Below are 20495 nucleotides of genomic sequence, written 5' to 3'. Positions count from 1 at the left end.
CAAAGGTGAATCCAAAGAGCTTCTACAAATACATAAAGGGCAAAAGGGTAACTAGGGAGAGAGTAGGGCCTCTTAAGGATCAACAAGGTCATCTAAGTGCGGAACCACAAGAGATGGGTGAGATCCTGAATGAATATTTCACATCGGTATTTACGGTTGAGAAAGGCATGGATGTTAGGGAACTTGGGGAAATAAATAGTGATGTCTTGAGGAGTGTACATATTACAGAGAGGGAGGTGCTGGAAGTCTTAACGCGCATCAAGGTAGATAAATCTCCGGGACCTGATGAAATGTATCCCAGGACGTTATGGGAGGTTAGGGAGGAAATTGCGGGTCCCCTAGCAGAGATATTTGAATCATCCACCGCTACAGGTGAGGTGCCTGAAGATTGGAGGGTAGCAAATGTTGTGCCTTTGTTTAAGAAGGGCGGCAGGGAAAAGCCTGGGAACTACAGACCAGTGAGCCTGACATCTGTAGTGGGTAAGTTGTTAGAGGGTATTCTGAGGGACAGGATCTACAGGCATTTGGAGAGGCAGGGACTAATTAGGAACAGTCAGCATGGTTTTGTGAGAGGAAAATCATGTCTCACGAATTTGATTGAGTTTTTTGAAGGGGTAACCAAGAAGATAGATGAGGGCTGTGCAGTAGACGTGGTCTACATGGACTTCAGCAAAGCATTTGACAAGGTACCGCATGGTAGGTTGTTACATAAGGTTAAATCTCATGGGATCCAAGGTGAGGTAGCCAATTGGATACAAAATTGGCTTGACGACAGAAGACAGAGGGTGGTTGTCGAGGGTTGTTTTTCAAACTGGATGCCTGTGTCCAGCGGTGTGCCTCAGGGATCGGTGCTGGGTCCGCTGTTATTTGTTATTTATATTAATGATTTGGATGAGAATTTAGGAGGCATGGTTAGTAAGTTTGCAGATGACACCAAGATTGGTGGCATTGTGGACAGTGAAGAAGGTTATCTAGGATTGCAACGGGATCTTGATAAATTGGGCCAGTGGGCCGATGAATGGCAGATGGAGTTTAATTTAGATAAATGTGAGGTAATGCATTTTGGTAGATCGAATCGGGCCAGGACCTACTCCGTTAATGGTAGTGCGTTGGGGAGAGTTATAGAACAAAGAGATCTAGGAGTACAGATTCATAGCTCCTTGAAAGTGGAGTCACAGGTGGATAGGGTGGTGAAGAAGGCATTCAGCATGCTTGGTTTCATTGGTCAGAACATTGAATGCAGGAGTTGGGATGTCTTGTTGAAGTTGTACAGGGCATTGGTGAGGCCACACTTGGAGTACTGTGTACAGTTCTGGTCACCCTATTATAGAAAGGATATTATTAAACTAGAAAGAGTGCAGAAAAGATTTACTAGGATGCTACCGGGACTTGATGGTTTGACTTACAGGGAGAGGTTAGACAGACTGGGACTTTATTCCCTGGAGAGTAGGAGGTTAAGGGGTGATCTTATAGAAGTCTATAAAATAATGAGGGGCATAGATAAGGTCGATAGTCAAAATCTTTTCCCAAAGGTAGGGGAGTCTATAACGAGGGGGCACAGATTTAAGGTGAGAGGGGAGAGATACAAAAGGATCCAGAGGGGCAATTTTTTCACTCAAAGGGTGGTGAGTGTCTGGAACGAGCTGCCAGAGGCAGTAGTAGAGGCGGGTACAATTTTGTCTTTTAAAAAGCATTTGGACAGTTACATGGGGAAGATGGGTATCGAGGGATATGGGCCAAGTGCAGGCAATTGGGACTAGCTTAGTGGTATAAACTGGGCGACATGGACATGTTGGGCCGAAGGGCCTGTTTCCATGTTGTAACTTCTATGATTCTATGATTCTATGAAATGGTGATCAGTCAGGGAACGTCTGTAAATGAAGGAGAAATGGTGATCGGTCAGGGAAAGTCCGTAAATGAAGGAGAAATGGTGATCGGTCAGGGAGCGTCTGAAAATGAAGGAGAATTGGTGATCGGTTGGGGAGCGTCTATAAATGAGGGAGAAATGTTGATCAGTCAGGGAGCGTCTGTAAATGAAGGAGAAATGGTGATCGGTCAGGGAAAGTCTGTAAATGAAGGAGAAATGGTGATCGGTCGGGGAGCGTCTATCAATGATGGAGAAATGGTGATCAGTCAGGGAGCGTCTATAAATGAAGGAGAAATGGTGATCAATCAGGGAGCTTCTGTAAATGATGGAGAAATGGTGATCGGTCAGGGACCGTCTGTCAATGAAGGAGAAATGGTGATCGGTCAGGGACCGTCTGTAAATGAAGGAGAAACAGTGATCAGTCAGGGAGAGTCTGTAAATGAAGGAGAAATGGTGATCTCTATATCTTCAGTCATCCAGGGAGCTCTGGCTTTGGATGCCGTTCCTTTCCTCCTCATGGGAATCTGTCTACTCTGCACCTGAACCAACTCCTCCTTGAAGGCCTCCCACTGTTGAATTATTGTTCTGCCTGCCAATTTTTGATTCCAGTCCACACGGACAAGATCCATTTTTAACTCACTGGAATTAGTCCTCCTCCAGTTAAGAATTTTCACATTTGACTGTCCCCTGTCCTTTTCCATAACTGTTCTAAACCTAATGAGATTATGATCACTGCTGCCCCACTGAAACATGCTCCACCTGCCCCACTTCATTTTCCACACCGAGCCCACTGCTATACTCACACTCACTCTCTCACACTCACTCACACTCTCTCTCACACTCACTCTCACATTCACTCTCGCGCTCGCTCACAATCACTCTCACATTCACTCTCTCACTCTCTCACATTCACTCTCACATTCCTCTCTCACCCATTCACTCATGGTTTAGGGCCACTGAAAGATGATGCGATGGGTTTGGATTTCAGCACAGGAAGGAGGGAGAGTGTGTGGGACGGGGATTTACAGCTTTGAGGAATGAGAGAGGAAAGAATGTTCCATAGAAAGTAGAGCTATCTGATCTGAATTTCTATCCTGTACTTACAGTGATAACTTTTATAAACTCCTTTTACAGGGGAGGATTTGCAGACAGGAAACTCAAACCAAAGATCACGTCAAGATCTGACAGAGTCACTCGATTCATCAGGACCTGAATATCATCGGCCTTTGTATGTGGAAAGAGAAACATTTGTCTGTTCTGTCTGTGGGAGAAGATTTCTAACATCAGTGTGAGTGGAAAAGCACCGAGACACACACACCGAGTGAGAGTGTTCCAGTGCACTGACTGTGGAAAGAGCTTTAACCAGTTACACAGACAGAAAAAACATCGCACCGTTCACAGCGGGGAGAAACCGTACACGTGTTCTGTGTGTGGACGAGGCTTCAACTGATCGTCCAACCTGGAGAGACACAAGGACACCCGGACCACGGAGAAACCGTGGAAATGTGGGGACTGTGGGAAGGGATTCAATTACCCTTCAGAGCTGGAAACTCATCGACGCACTCACACTGGGGAGAGGCCGTTCTCCTGCTCCGTGTGTGGGAAGAGATTCACTCGGTCATCCACCCTGCTGAAACACCAGCGAGTTAACTCTGATGAGAGACCTTTTAAATGTTTTGACTGTGAGAAGAGGTTTAAAAGCAAAAGTATTCTGCTGTCACACCAACGCACCCACACTGGGGAGAGGCCGTTCACCTGCTCTGTGTGTGGGAAGGGATTCACTTGGTCATCGACCCTGCTGAGACACCAGCGAGTTCACACTAGGGAGAGGACGTTCCCCTGCTCTGTGTGTGGGAAGAGATTCACTCAATCATCCCACCTGCTGACACACCAACGCACCCACACTGGTGAGAAGCCGTTCTCCTGCTCCGTGTGTAAGAAGAGATTCACTCGGTCATCCCTCCTTCTGTCACACCAGCGAGTTCACACTGATAAGAGACGTTCAAATGTTCTGACTGTGAGAAAAGATTTAACATCAGAAATTATGTGCTGAGACATCGACGCACTCACACTGGGGAGAGACTGTTCACCTGCTCCGTGTGTGGGAAGAGATTCACTAATTCATCCCACCTTCTGAAACATCAACATGTTCACACTATTGAGTGACCTTTTAACTCAGTGACTGTGAGAAGAGCACAAATGAACTGCTGACACATCAACGCATGCCCATTGGGGAGAGACTGTTCACCTGCTCCGTGTGAGGGAAGGGATTCACTCAGTCATCACATGTGCTGAGACTCCAGCGAGTTCACATATGACTGCAGGGGTTGGATTCTGCTGTTAATCCCATCCAGGACTGAACCATGTTCATTCTGACAGTTGGGGTTTGTTTCTCCTGATGTTAATAACCCCTATAACTGGGCTGGAGTTTAATATTCAGGATATTTGTGAAATAAATCAGCTTTGTTTCAAACACCTTGTTGTCGATTTTGGTCTTTCCCACCTGAGTGTTTAACATCACCTGACTGGAGCTCAGAAAGGACAATCTGGGGGGAGGATCGTCCGGTGGGAACAGAACTTCAGCCTGGACACAGTCCTTCAGGGCCACACTGAGAGGGGCAAACGGCACTTTGGTCTTTCTCGTCTCTCTTCACTGACAGAAAAGTCACCGTTCGGCGTCCAGTCTAAACATGACTGTGGTAATTATTCTATGAAGATTTAACCTGTTTGTGTGACAGTCCTGAGTCTACCATTTAAGGCAGGCGTTAACTCATTTAAAATAAACCCGTTTAAAATAAATGGGTGAAAGTCTGCATGAAAATAGCAGAGGGAGGAGTTCACAGGAGCCTGTTAACTGCTGGTACAATTATACAACAGTCATTCGATCTCCAGATAAAGAAGGACCTGCAGTGTGTTTCCAGAATTCCCGGTTTTATTGATGTGTGCGTGTTAGACACCAGGATCACTAAAAATACACGATCCGGACCATCCACAGGGTGGGGGCGATCCCGACAGTTACTCTGGGATCACTCCCACTGCGGAACTCCACCACTGACCCTGCTGAAGGTTGCAGGCTCAGGGAGTGGGGCCTCCAGGAGTGGACTGTAAGATAGCTGACAAAGATATGCTGAGGTACCAGAGGAATCCTTACTAAGGAACCGTCTGGGGTTTTACCTCTCAGTGTGGGTCCAGCGGTGAATGATTCCTGACTCCCCGAACTGTCTTACATTTAACCCAGATCGGATCAGGATGAATTCAGTTTACAGGAGAATTGGGTCAAATATCACCCACAATCGAGGGAGACAAAAGCAGCCATTAGAGAAGCTCAGAGATCTTTGGAAAAGAAGATGGTGCCCAATTCTGAGAATAATAGCAAATGTCTTTCCAGCTCCGTCAGGAGTCAGAAGACCATTAAAGATACTTTCGGGCCACTGAAAGACAGTTCAGGACAGATTCCCGGGCTATGGCAGAGCTGTTGAATGACTATTTCTCATCAGTCTACACTCCTGTGGATGAGGCTCAGATTCCAGCTGTGGGATGTGCTGTCAACAATAACATCATAAATATTAAAATAGAATGGGATGTCACTTTGGATAAAATATGAACTCTCAAAATGCATTGTGCTCCAGGTCCAGATGATATCCACCCCCGGGTGTTTAAAGAGATGGGACGGGTGCTCTGTGAGCCCCTTGCCTGTATCTTCAACAGCTCAATAGAGTCAGGGATTGTCCCCTGAGATTGGAAGGGAGCTCATGTCGTTCCCATTTTCATTAAAGGGGACAAATCAGAGCCGGGGAATGACAGGCCCATCAGTGTGACCTCGATCAGAGGGAAGATGCTTGAAGGGATCCTAAGAGATGCTGTTTATGATCACGGGGAAAGAGAAGGGAGCCATTAGAGATACTCAACACGGCTTCTGGGAAAGAAAATGGTGTCTGACAAACTTGCTTGAGTTTTTTGAAGAAGTTGCTGCGTTAGTGGATGAGGGTAATCCGGTTCACATTGTCTATCTCAGGGATGTCAAACTCATTTCCTATGGTGAACCTGACCCGATATCCTGGCACTTGGCCTGGGCCACATTCAGCAAAAGTTATTAAACTAGAAATAGATGAAGATGAACTATATTGGTATTTACTTACATTTAGATTTTATTTACAGCTACTGCTGCTCCCGATCCCTGGCACCTCTGAGCTTGAACTATTGCACCAACATTTAGAGTAAATGACTGGGCTGAGGCCTGTCTTGGATAAAAACATGAGGACCACTTGTCATTACAGAACTGTGTGCCCCAAACACTAACCGTGGAAGTGAATTCCACAGACTGCCTACTCCCTATGTAAAGAAGTTTCTCTTGACTCCTGCTCTAAAACAGAGAGTGGGGTTAATTGTAGCGACTCACACTGTATAAGGTGGAAAGTGGGGCTCCACAAGGATTGGTTCTGGGACCACTGTTCACAATTCACATCAACGAATTGGACTCGGGAATCGGAAGTACAATTTCAAAATTTACAGATGACACCAGATTGGCGGGGTGGGGTGGAGTTTCGATAATATTGATGAAGATTGCGACCAAATACAAAATACATCAATAAACTTGCAAAATGGGTGTATAATTGGCCAATGAATTTTAATGCAGATGACAGTGAAGTGGAGCATTTTGGTAGCAAGAATTTGGAAATTGTGCCCTGTATTCCCAAGTCCAAGTCATTAATGTATATCAAGGAAAGCAGTGGTCCCAGCACCGACCCCTGGGGAACACCACTGTACACCTCCCTCCATTCCGAAAAACAACCGTTCACCACTACACTCTGTTTCCTGTTATTTAGCCAATTCTGTATCCATGCTGCTACTGCCCCTTTTATTCCATGGGCTTCAATCTTGATGACAAACACATTTTGCGGCACTTTATCTGACGCCTTTTCGAAGTCCATACACACCACATTAACTGCATTGCCCTCATCTACTCTCTGTTACCTCATCAAAAAACTGTATCAATTTAATTAAACACGATTTGCCTTTAACAAATCCGTGCTGGCTTTCCCTAATCCTTGTCCAATTGACTGCTAATTCTGTCCCGGATTATCGTTGCTAGAACTTTCTCCACTACCGAGGTTAAACTGACTGGTCAGTCGTTGCTGGATTTTTTCTTTCACCCTTTCTTGAACAGGGGTGTAACATTTGCAATTCTCCAGTCCTCTGGCATCACCCCCATATCTAAGGATGTTTGGAGGTTTTTTGCCAGTACCTCTGCAATTTCCACCGTTACTTCCCTCAGCAACCGAGGATGCATCCCATCCGGACCAGATGACGGATCTACTTTAAGTACAGCCAGCCTTTCCAGTACCTCCTCTTTATAAATTTTTAGCCAATCCAGTATCTCTACAACATCTTCCTTTACTGACATTCTGGCAGCGTCTTCTTCCTTGGGAAAGACAGATGCAATGTATTTATTTAGTACCTCCGACATGCCCACTGCCTCCCACTGCTACTAATTCGTTATAATCTGGGCCAGTGGTGCAATGGATAACGCATTAGGTTCGATTCCTACCTGGCTTGGATTTTTTAATGCAAAATTTTATGGCATTCAATACCTTGCAAGCTGTCCAACTTGGTGGTGCTGCCTGGCTCCATACCTGGTAAGTGCCTTCTCAGTGCAGCAAGCAGTGCATCAGTGTCATAATCTGAAGGTCCTGAATTCAATCTTCAGAGAAGGCATCAAGGATTACGAAGCTTTTTTTCCATCTCTCACCTCATCTTTCCATCTTTGCTGCATAGCAAAATCAAGAACTTTTGCTTACTGCAGCACATCAAAAGATTTGCTGCCCCTTGATCTCTCTGTACCCAAACACACAGTGAAGTTTAGGAAGTCCATGGGCGATGGACTCACTGACAACACTCTTGTTTCTGTATAATTGCCCCAAGACAAACGGTGAGTGGAGAATATAATCAACGATCCCGCTACTTCTCACAGGCCAAGTGAGTGCTCCACCAGTTGAGCTAATTCCTCGTTTGCTGTTTGTAAATCGCCCCTCACAGTTCCTGCCTCTCACTCGCCTTCAAGCTGCTCGAAGACCATCAGAGAAATCTTGCCTTGGGTTGCCGCTCCCTGAATATATTAAATACTTTGCTCCAATCGGCGGTATCGAGCATCAGCAAGTGAGGAACAGCAGAACGGGAAGCCACAGTAATCATGAATGATGCTGAGAAGAGCCCGAGCCTTCGGAAGGAAGACGAGGTCACCAGAAAGCAACAGCCGCCCGAGCTCGAGGAGCAGCGAGAGCCCTGACTGACTGACTGATCGAAGACCATTTTGCCTGAAATTGAGGGCGATTTGAAGTGTTGCTGCTCAAAGGCACTCCCTGCTGGTGAGCAGAGGGAAATGCTCGAGTGAAACAGCCGTGCTCGGGCAGACACAGAAAGCTTTTCGGTTTTGGAAAGGAGAAGAGGTGTCCTGTGCCTGAGTGGCAACATGTTAATCTGTGAGCTGCCTGTGAAGTTCAGAGAGTGACCTTGAGGTAATTGCTGCTTATTCCAAAATCACACTCACTCCTTCGAGCCGGAATTGAACCAGCGACCTAAGGATGACTTTATTTTGTTTTATTCACTACAGTCCTCCGCTCTACCAGCTGAGCTATCGAAGGGAAGTGATAAACAGTGCTGTCTTTGGTGATTGTTCACCGTGCGCCTGTTGACACGTTCAGACTCGTGGAGTCCGGTGCTGATCGAAGACTTCTTTTGCCTGAAAGCGAGAGCTGAGTGTTTTGAAGTGTTGCTGCTCAAAAGCGCTCCCTGCTGGTGAGCAGAGGCAGAGCAGCCTTGTTTGGGCAGACACAGAAAGTTTTCAGGTTTGAGAAAGGAAAAGAGGCGTCCTGTGCCTTCATGGCAACATGTTAATCTGTGAGGTGCCTGTAAAGTTCAGAGAGCGACCTTGAACTAATTGCTGCTTATTGCAAAATCACACGTTCTCCTTCGAGCAGGAATTGAACAAATGACGGAAGGATGACTTTGTCTTATTTTCCACGACAGTCTTGTCGCTCAACCAGCTGAGGTATCGAAGGGAAGCGGCAAAAATGTTTCACTTTGGTGATTGTTCACCGTGCACCTTTGACACACCCGGACTCGTGGATTCCAGTGCTCATGACTGAGGCTGACTCGGTACCTGCTCATACCGCAGTGCTGTGGGAGTGGGAGCTGCTCCGTGTTCTCCACAGCCTGGGCCAGTGACACAATGAATAATGGGACTGATTATTGATCAGGAGATTGTGGGTTTAAGTTTACGGAGGGTGTAAAGTGGAAGGCCGGGCCTGGAGAGCATTGGAATAGTCGAGTCTGGAGGTAAACAAAGGCACGGATGAGGGTTTCAGCAGCAGAACTTCATTCTGGAAGTTGGGATTTGTTTCTGCTGATGTTAATAACCGCTATAACTGGGCTGAAATTCAATATTCTGGATCGATGTCAAATAAATCAACTTTGTTTCAAACAGAATGGGTCAATTACTTGATGAATTCAAGATAAGAGACTAATTGATGTCCTCATTACCGATTATTTTGCCTTTTCTCCTTTCTCACTGTAGATTATTTCAGTTCTCATACCTTCAATTACTGTCATGGCCAAGTCCCAGCTCCCCGGTCCTTCCCGAGTGCCTCTCCCAGCCTTGGGATCCAGGGAAGGTATCAGTAATGTACCCGGGATCACGAAACACAAAACCCAGTCTGTGAATCACTTTCAGCGACTGGACTTATCGTGTGTCCCACAGCATCTCTCTCACCTTCGATGTGTGAATAGAGCATCAGGCCTGGGAATCTCGTCTTAAATTTAAATACACTCAGCAAATGTATTTAACAAAATACAAACAAGTAAACACATCACGGCCCAATAATCCAGCACTAAATTCAAAGGAGTAAGTCTGTTATCAAACTCCTTGAGTGGACAGAATAAAGAAAAATCCCAACTCTAAGATCCCCTCGAATCCTTTGCAAATTCCTTACAAATCTTGACAATAATCAACAAGTCTAATTGAATGTTGACCTTTATCTCGAGTGGGGTTGGAATACAGAAGTGATGCTTCAGTTGTAATGAACCTTGGTCAGACCCCACCTGGAGAACTGGGCACCGAACCGAGGGAGAGATAAATCGGCCTTAGAAAAGGTACAGTGCAGATTCACCAGAATGATGCCGGGGTTAAAAGGGTTAAATTATGAGGAGAGGTGGCATAAACTTGGTTTTTATTCCCATGAGTTTAGAACATTGAGATGTGACCTCATCGAGATGTTTAAAATAATAAAATGATTCAATAAGGCAGATACAGAGAAATTATTTCTTCTGGAGGGGGAATCCAGAACAAGAGGGCATAAGAAATAGGAGCAGGAGTGGGCCATACGGCCCCTCGAGCCTGCTCTGCCATTCAGTAAGAACATGGCTGATCTTCTACCTTAACTCCACTTTCCTGCCCGATTCCTTGATTCCCTCGGTGTCCAAAAATCTCTCGATCTCATTCTTGAATATACTCAACGACTGAGCATCCACAGCCCTCTGAGGTAGAGAATTCCAAAGATTCACCACCCTCTGAGTGAAGAAATATTTCCTCATCTCAGTCCTAAATGGCCGAACCCTTATCCTGAGACTATGCCCCCGAGTTCTAGACTCTCCAGCCAGGGGAAAAAGCCTCTCAGCATCTACCCTGTCAAGCCCTCTAAGAATTTTCGACGTTTCAATGAGATCACCTCTCATTCTTCGAAACTCCAGAGAATTTAAGGCCATTCTACTCAATCTCCCCTCATACAACAACCCTCTCATCCCAGGAATCAATCTAGTGAACCTTCGTTGCACCCCCTCTAAGGCAAGTATATCCTTCCTCAGGTAAGGAGACCAAAACTGTGCACTGTACTCCAAGTGTGGTCTCACCAAGGCCCAATATAATTGCAGCAAGTCTCCCTTACTCTTATACTCCAACCCCCATGCAATAAAGGCCAACATAATATTTGCTTTCCTAATTGTTTGCTGCACCTGCATATTAACTTTCTCTGTACAAGGACACCCAAATCCTTCTGAACACCAACATTTCTTAGTCTTTCACTTTTCAAAAAAATATTCTGCTTTTCTATTCCTCCTACCAAAGTGAATAATTTCCACATTTCCCCACATTATACTCCATCTGCCACCTTCTTGATAATCTTACAATTAGAGCTCGGTCATTTACGAGCAAAATAAGGCAGCAATTTTTCACACAAAGGGTAGTGGAAATTACAAACTCACTTTCCCGAAAGGCTGTGGATGCTGGGGCTCGATTGAAATGTTCAATATTGAGATTGATAGATTTGTGTTGTGTGAGGGGTGAAAGGGACATGGAGCAAAGAAGAGTAAATGGAGTTGTGGTACAGATTCGTCCTGATCAAAATGAATGGTGGAGCAGGCTTGAGGGGTTTCATGGTTAATTCCAGTTCCTGAAACAAATCACTGACAACAATCACCTCCAGTATGATATAAACCAATCCCCACAGTCACTGACACCAATCTCCTCCTGTCTGATATAAACCAATCCCACAGTCACTGACAATAATCTCCTCCACTCTGAAAGAAACCAATCCCACAGTCACTGATACCAATCTCACTGAATGGTGGAACAGGCTCGAGGGGCTGAATGGCCGACTCCTGTTCCTAATGTTCCGATGTCACACTGAAATTTCTAACATTCCTCTTCACAGTTCTTAATGCTCCCTATCTTGGTTTTGTCAGGAAATGTTGATCTTATGCCCTTCTACCCAAGCCCAGGTCATTGCTCGATATTGAGAAGAGCAATGGTCCCAACACTGCCCCTGGGGGACACCACTGTTCACATCCCCACAGTCTGAAAAACATCCATCAACCAATACTCTGCCATTTATCCAACTTCCCATCCACACTGACCCACTCCCTGTAACACCGTGAGATTTAATCTGATCAACAAGCCTCCTGTCCGGCATCTTATCAAACACTTTTTAACAATCCATCTTCACAACATCCATTGAATTTAATCCCTACACTGTGTTATTTCCTCCAATAATCCCTGCTGTCTGTCCTGAATTAATCCATTTTATCCCTGCACTGTGTTATTCCCTCCAATATTCCCTGCTGTCTGTCCTGAATTAATCCATTTTATCCCTACACTGTGTTATTCCCTCCAATATTCCCTGCTGTCTGTCCTGAATTAATCCATTTTATCCCTACACTGTGTTATTCCCTCCAATATTCCCTGCTGTCTGTCCTGAATTAATCCATTTTATCCCTACACTGTGTTATTTCCTCCAATAATCCCTGCTGTCTGTCCTGAATTAATCCATTTTATCCCGACACTGTGTTATTTCCTCCAATAATCCCTGCTGTCTGTCCTGAATTATCCATATTATCCCGACACTGTGTTATTTCCTCCAATAATCCCTGCTGTCTGTCCTGAATTATCCATTTTATCCCTACACTGTGTTATTTCCTCCAATAATCCCTGCTGTCTGTCCTGAATTAATCCATTTTATCCCCACACTGTGTTATTTCCTCCAATAATCCCTGCTGTCTGTCCTGAATTAATCCATTTTATCCCCACACTGTGTTATTTCCTCCAATAATCCCTGCTGTCTGTCCTGAATTAATCCATTTTATCCCTACACTGTGTTATTCCCTCCAATAATCCCTGCTGTCTGTCCTGAATTAATCCATTTTATCCCCACACTGTGTTATTTCCTCCAATAATCCCTGCTGTCTGTCCTGAATTAATCCATTTTATCCCCACACTGTGTTATTTCCTCCAATAATCCCTGCTGTCTGTCCTGAATTAATCCATTTTATCCCTACACTGTGTTATTCCCTCCAATATTCCCTGCTGTCTGTCCTGAATTAATCCATTTTATCCCTACACTGTGTTATTCCCTCCAATATTCCCTGCTGTCTGTCCTGAATTAATCCATTTTATCCCTACACTGTGTTATTTCCTCCAATATTCCCTGCTGTCTGTCCTGAATTAATCCATTTTATCCCTACACTGTGTTATTCCCTCCAATATTCCCTGCTGTCTGTCCTGAATTAATCCATTTTATCCCTACACTGTGTTATTCCCTCCAATATTCCCTGCTGTCTGTCCTGAATTAATCCATTTTATCCCTACACTGTGTTATTCCCTCCAATATTCCCTGCTGTCTGTCCTGAATTAATCCATTTTATCCCTACACTGTGTTATTCCCTCCAATATTCCCTGCTGTCTGTCCTGAATTAATCCATTTTATCCCTACACTGTGTTATTCCCTCCAATATTCCCTGCTGTCTGTCCTGAATTAATCCATTTTATCCCTACACTGTGTTATTCCCTCCAATAATCCCTGCTGTCTGTCCTGAATTAATCCATTTTATCCCTACACTGTGTTATTTCCTCCAATATTCCCTGCTGTCTGTCCTGAATTAATCCATTTTATCCCCACACTGTGTTATTCCCTCCAATAATCACTGCTGTCTGTCCTGAATTAATCCATTTTATCCCTACACTGTGTTATTCCCTCCAATATTCCCTGCTGTCTGTCCTGAATTAATCCATTTTATCCCTACACTGTGTTATTCCCTCCAATATTCCCTGCTGTCTGTCCTGAATTAATCCATTTTATCCCTACACTGTGTTATTTCCTCCAATAATCCCTGCTGTCTGTCCTGAATTATCCATTTTATCCCTACACTGTGTTATTTCCTCCAATAATCCCTGCTGTCTGTCCTGAATTATCCATTTTATCCCGACACTGTGTTATTTCCTCCAATATTCCCTGCTGTCTGTCCTGAATTAATCCATTTTATCCCTACACTGTGTTATTTCCTCCAATATTCCCTGCTGTCTGTCCTGAATTAATCCATTTTATCCCTACACTGTGTTATTTCCTCCAATAATCCCTGCTGTCTGTCCTGAATTATCCATTTTATCCCTACACTGTGTTATTTCCTCCAATAATCCCTGCTGTCTGTCCTGAATTATCCATTTTATCCCTACACTGTGTTATTTCCTCCAATAATCCCTGCTGTCTGTCCTGAATTATCCATTTTATCCCGACACTGTGTTATTTCCTCCAATATTCCCTGCTGTCTGTCCTGAATTAATCCATTTTATCCCTACACTGTGTTATTTCCTCCAATATTCCCTGCTGTCTGTCCTGAATTAATCCATTTTATCCCTACACTGTGTTATTTCCTCCAATAATCCCTGCTGTCTGTCCTGAATTATCCATTTTATCCCTACACTGTGTTATTCCCTCCAATAATCCCTGCTGTCTGTCCTGAATTAATCCATTTTATCCCTACACTGTGTTATTTCCTCCAATAATCCCTGCTGTCTGTCCTGAATTATCCATTTTATCCCTACACTGTGTTATTTCCTCCAATATTCCCTGCTGTCTGTCCTGAATTAATCCATTTTATCCCTACACTGTGTTATTTCCTCCAATAATCCCTGCTGTCTGTCCTGAATTATCCATTTTATCCCTACACTGTGTTATTTCCTCCAATAATCCCTGCTGTCTGTCCTGAATTAATCCATTTTATCCCCACACTGTGTTATTTCCTCCAATAATCCCTGCTGTCTGTCCTGAATTAATCCATTTTATCCCTACACTGTGTTATTCCCTCCAATAATCCCTGCTGTCTGTCCTGAATTAATCCATTTTATCCCCACACTGTGTTATTTCCTCCAATAATCCCTGCTGTCTGTCCTGAATTATCCATTTTATCCCTACACTGTGTTATTTCCTCCAATAATCCCTGCTGTCTGTCCTGAATTAATCCATTTTATTCCTGCACTGTGTTATTTCCTCCAATAATCCCTGCTGTCTGTCCTGAATTAATCCATTTTATCCCTACACTGTGCTATTTCCTCCAATATTCCCTGCTGTCTGTCCTGAATTAATCCATTTTATCCCTACACTGTGTTATTTCCTCCAATATTCCCTGCTCTCTGTCCTGAATTAATCCATTTTATCCCTACACTGTGCTATTTCCTCCAATATTCCCTGCTCTCTGTCCTGAATTAATCCATTTTATCCCTACACTGTGTTATTTCCTCCAATAATCCCTCCTGTCTGTCCTGAATTAATCCATTTTATCCCTAAACTGTGTTATTTCCTCCAATATTCCCTGCTGTCTGTCCTGAATTAATCCATTTTATCCCTACACTGTGTTATTTCCTCCAATAATCCCTGCTGTCTGTCCTGAATTAATCCATTTTATCCCGACACTGTGTTATTTCCTCCAATAATCCCTGCTGTCTGTCCTGAATTAATCCATTTTATCCCTACACTGTGTTATTTCCTCCAATAATCCCTCCTGTCTGTCCTGAATTAATCCATTTTATCCCTACACTGTGTTATTCCCTCCAATAATCCCTGCTGTCTGTCCTGAATTAATCCATTTTATCCCTACACTGTGTTATTTCCTCCAATATTCCCTGCTGTCTGTCCTGAATTAATCCATTTTATCCCTACACTGTGTTATTCCCTCCAACATTCCCTGCTGTCTGTCCTGAATTAATCCATTTTATCCCTACACTGTGTTATTTCCTCCAATATTCCCTGCTGTCTGTCCTGAATTAATCCATTTTATCCCCACACTGTGTTATTTCCTCCAATAATCCCTGCTGTCTGTCCTGAATTAATCCATTTTATCCCTACACTGTGTTATTTCCTCCAATAATCCCTGCTGTCTGTCCTGAATTAATCCATTTTATCCTACACTGTGTTATTTCCTCCAATAATCCCTGCTGTCTGTCCTGAATTAATCCATTTTATCCCTACACTGTGTTATTTCCTCCAATAATCCCTGCTGTCTGTCCTGAATTAATCCATTTTATCCCTACACTGTGTTATTTCCTCCAATAATCCCTGCTGTCTGTCCTGAATTAATCCATTTTATCCTACACTGTGTTATTTCCTCCAATAATCCCTGCTGTCTGTCCTGAATTAATCCATTTTATCCCTACACTGTGTTATTTCCTCCAATAATCCCTGCTGTCTGTCCTGAATTAATCCATTTTATCCCTACACTGTGTTATTTCCTCCAATAATCCCTGCTGTCTGTCCTGAATTAATCCATTTTATCCCTACACTGTGTTATTTCCTCCAATAATCCCTGCTGTCTGTCCTGAATTAATCCATTTTATCCCACACTGTGTTATTTCCTCCAATATTCCCTGCTGTCTGTCCTGAATTAATCCATTTTATCCCTACACTGTGTTATTCCCTCCAATAATCCCTGCTGTCTGTCCTGAATTAATCCATTTTATCCCACACTGTGTTATTTCCTCCAATAATCCCTGCTGTCTGTCCTGAATTAATCCATTTTATCCCTACACTGTGTTATTTCCTCCAATAATCCCTGCTGTCTGTCCTGAATTAATCCATTTTATCCCTACACTGTGTTATTCCCTCCAATATTCCCTGCTGTCTGTCCTGAATTAATCCATTTTATCCCTACACTGTGTTATTTCCACCAATAATCCCTGCTGTCTGTCCTGAATTAATCCATTTTATCCCTACACTGTGTTATTCCCTCCAATATTCCCTGCTGTCTGTCCTGAATTAATCCATTTTATCCCTACACTGTGTTATTTCCACCAATAATCCCTGCTGTCTGTCCTGAATTAATCCATTTTATCCCTACACTGTGTTATTTCCTCCAATAATCCCTGCTGTCTGTCCTGAATTAATCCATTTTATCCCTACACTGTGTTATTCCCTCCAATAATCCTTGCTGTCTGTCCTGAATTAATCCATTTTATCCCCACACTGTGTTATTTCCTCCAATAATCCCTGCTGTCTGTCCTGAATTAATCCATTTTATCCCTACACTGTGTTATTTCCTCCAATAATCCCTGCTGTCTGTCCTGAATTAATCCATTTTATCCTACACTGTGTTATTTCCTCCAATAATCCCTGCTGTCTGTCCTGAATTAATCCATTTTATCCCTACACTGTGTTATTCCCTCCAATAATCCCTGCTGTCTGTCCTGAATTAATCCATTTTATCCCTACACTGTGTTATTCCCTCCAATAATCCCTGCTGTCTGTCCTGAATTAATCCATTTTATCCCTACACTGTGTTATTCCCTCCAATAATCCCTGCTGTCTGTCCTGAATTAATCCATTTTATCCCTACACTGTGTTATTCCCTCCAATAATCCCTGCTGTCTGTCCTGAATTAATCCATTTTATCCCTACACTGTGTTATTCCCCCCAATATTCCCTGCTGTCTGTCCTGAATTAATCCATTTTATCCCAACACTGTGTTATTTCCTCCAATAATCCCTGCTGTCTGTCCTGAATTAATCCATTTTATCCCCACACTGTGTTATTTCCTCCAATATTCCCTGCTGTCTGTCCTGAATTAATCCATTTTATCCCTACACTGTGTTATTCCCTCCAATAATCCCTGCTGTCTGTCCTGAATTAATCCATTTTATCCCTACACTGTGTTATTCCCTCCAATAATCCCTGCTGTCTGTCCTGAATTAATCCATTTTATCCCTACACTGTGTTATTCCCTCCAATATTCCCTGCTGTCTGTCCTGAATTAATCCATTTTATCCCTACACTGTGTTATTCCCTCCAATAATCCCTGCTGTCTGTCCTGAATTAATCCATTTTATCCCTACACTGTGTTATTCCCTCCAATAATCCCTGCTGTCTGTCCTGAATTAATCCATTTTATCCCCACACTGTGTTATTCCCTCCAATAATCCCTGCTGTCTGTCCTGAATTAATCCATTTTATCCCTACACTGTGTTATTTCCTCCAATATTCCCTGCTGTCTGTCCTGAATTAATCCATTTTATCCCTACACTGTGTTATTCCCTCCAATATTCCCTGCTGTCTGTCCTGAATTAATCCATTTTATCCCTACACTGTGTTATTCCCTCCAATAATCCCTGCTGTCTGTCCTGAATTAATCCATTTTATCCCTACACTGTGTTATTCCCTCCAATAATCCCTGCTGTCTGTCCTGAATTAATCCATTTTATCCCTACACTGTGTTATTTCCTCCAATATTCCCTGCTGTCTGTCCTGAATTAATCCATTTTATCCCTACACTGTGTTATTCCCTCCAATATTCCCTGCTGTCTGTCCTGAATTAATCCATTTTATCCCTACACTGTGTTATTTCCTCCAATAATCCCTGCTGTCTGTCCTGAATTAATCCATTTTATCCCTACACTGTGTTATTCCCTCCAATATTCCCTGCTGTCTGTCCTGAATTAATCCATTTTATCCCTACACTGTGATATTTCCTCCAATATTCCCTGCTGTCTGTCCTGAATTAATCCATTTTATCCCTACACTGTGTTATTCCCTCCAATATTCCCTGCTGTCTGTCCTGAATTAATCCATTTTATCCCTACACTGTGTTATTTCCTCCAATATTCCCTGCTGTCTGTCCTGAATTAATCCATTTTATCCCTACACTGTGTTATTCCCTCCAATAATCCCTGCTGTCTGTCCTGAATTAATCCATTTTATCCCTACACTGTGTTATTCCCTCCAATATTCCCTGCTGTCTGTCCTGAATTAATCCATTTTATCCCTACACTGTGTTATTCCCTCCAATAATCCCTGCTGTCTGTCCTGAATTAATCCATTTTATCCCTACACTGTGTTATTCCCTCCAATATTCCCTGCTGTCTGTCCTGAATTAATCCATTTTATCCCTACACTGTGTTATTTCCTCCAATAATCCCTGCTGTCTGTCCTGAATTAATCCATTTTATCCCTACACTGTGTTATTCCCTCCAATATTCCCTGCTGTCTGTCCTGAATTAATCCATTTTATCCCTACACTGTGTTATTTCCTCCAATATTCCCTGCTGTCTGTCCTGAATTAATCCATTTTATCCCTACACTGTGTTATTCCCTCCAATATTCCCTGCTGTCTGTCCTGAATTAATCCATTTTATCCCTACACTGTGTTATTTCCTCCAATATTCCCTGCTGTCTGTCCTGAATTAATCCATTTTATCCCTACACTGTGTTATTCCCTCCAATATTCCCTGCTGTCTGTCCTGAATTAATCCATTTTATCCCTACACTGTGTTATTCCCTCCAATATTCCCTGCTGTCTGTCCTGAATTAATCCATTTTATCCCTACACTGTGTTATTCCCTCCAATATTCCCTGCTGTCTGTCCTGAATTAATCCATTTTATCCCTACACTGTGTTATTCCCTCCAATAATCCCTGCTGTCTGTCCTGAATTAATCCATTTTATCCCTACACTGTGTTATTCCCTCCAATATTCCCTCCTCTTTGTCCTTTATTAAAGTCCAGTTTTTTCCCTCGAGTTTGACATCAATCAGGTTTAAAATTGATGCAGAGTTTCAGCCAATGAGGGAGATCCGGGCTCAGCCCCGCCCACTCGGTGCCGCAAGTCCCGCCCCTCCCCCACTCCTATTGGTTGGAGGACCAACCGCCCGCTCGGTCCTCCAGCCCCTCTCCGCTCTTCCTGTTGGTCCGGAGCTCCCGTCAATCACCCGGGCAGTGTGAGCTGAGCATGCGCGGCGGGCGGGGAGTGAGGCCGAGATCGTGTCGGCAACAGGTGAGAGATGGGCGGGGGGAGCGGGTTAATAAACCCCGGGGGAGGGGGCGGGGGCTTCACAAACCCCGAGTGCGGCCCCGGGCCCGAATATCAAACAGTGAACATTCTCCTCTCTCTCTCTACACTCCGGGGGCTCCGGTTTAGATCAGACCCGAAACTCAACACACGGCCCGCGGCCTCCGAGCATGCGCAGTGTCAGCGTTAAACCTCGTGACTCATCGAATCAGGGAGCGTCTGTAAATGAAGGAGAAATGGTGATCGTCAGGGAGCGTCTGTAAATGAAGGAGAAATGGTGATCGGTCAGGGAGCGTCTGCAAATGAAGGAGAAATGGTGATCGGTCAGGGAGCGTCTCTAAATGAAGGAGGAATGGTGATCGGTCAGGGAGAGTCTGCAAATGAAGGAGAAATGGTGATCTCTATATCTTCAGTCATCCAGGGAGCTCTCGCTTTGGATGCCGTTCCTTTCCTCCTCGTGGGAATCTGTCCACTCTGTACCCAAACCAACTCCTCCTTGAAGGCCTCCCACTGTTCAATTACTGTTCTGCCTGCCAATTTTTGAATCCAATCCACCTGGACAAGATCCCTTTTTAACTCATGAAATTAGCCCTCATCCAGTTAAGAATTTTCACATTTGACTGTCCCCTGTCCTTTTCCATAACTGTTCTAAACCGAATGAAATTATGATCACTGCTGCCCCAATGAAATATGCTCCACCTGCCCCACTTCATTCTCCACACTGAGCCCACTGCTGTACTCACTCTCTCTCTCTCTCACACTGTCTCTCTCTCACACTCTCTCTCACACTCACTCTCTCACACTCTCTCACCCTTTCACTCACGGTTTCGGGCCACTGAAAGATGATGCGATGGGTTTGGATTTCAGCACAGGGAGGAGGGAGAGTGTGTGGGACAGGGGATTTTCAGCTTTGAGGAATGAGAGAGGAAATAATGTTCCATGGAAAGTAGAGTTATCTGATCTGAATTTCCATCCTGTACTTCCAGTGATAACTTTTATAAACTCCTTTTACAGGGGAGGATTTACAGAGGGAA

At 43.9% G+C, this 20495-nt stretch overlaps 1 non-coding gene and 1 pseudogene across 1 annotated transcript; one reads left to right on the top strand and one right to left on the bottom strand.

The window, feature by feature from the left end:
• Positions 1 to 3269: 3269 nt before the first annotated feature.
• LOC137310781 (zinc finger protein 16-like) overlaps positions 3270 to 20495 on the top strand; it is a 28149-nt pseudogene continuing 10923 nt past the window's right edge.
• On the bottom strand, positions 8415 to 8508 carry trnay-gua (transfer RNA tyrosine (anticodon GUA)). Its single transcript has 2 exons — positions 8472 to 8508; positions 8415 to 8450 (listed from the first exon to the last, which is right to left on the bottom strand). It is a non-coding gene; the product is annotated as a tRNA-Tyr (tRNA).

The sequence above is a fragment of the Heptranchias perlo genome, unplaced genomic scaffold (assembly GCF_035084215.1).
Source record: "Heptranchias perlo isolate sHepPer1 unplaced genomic scaffold, sHepPer1.hap1 HAP1_SCAFFOLD_275, whole genome shotgun sequence".
Taxonomy (NCBI): Eukaryota; Metazoa; Chordata; class Chondrichthyes; order Hexanchiformes; family Hexanchidae; genus Heptranchias; species Heptranchias perlo.
This window is presented reverse-complemented; position numbering and strand designations above follow the sequence as displayed.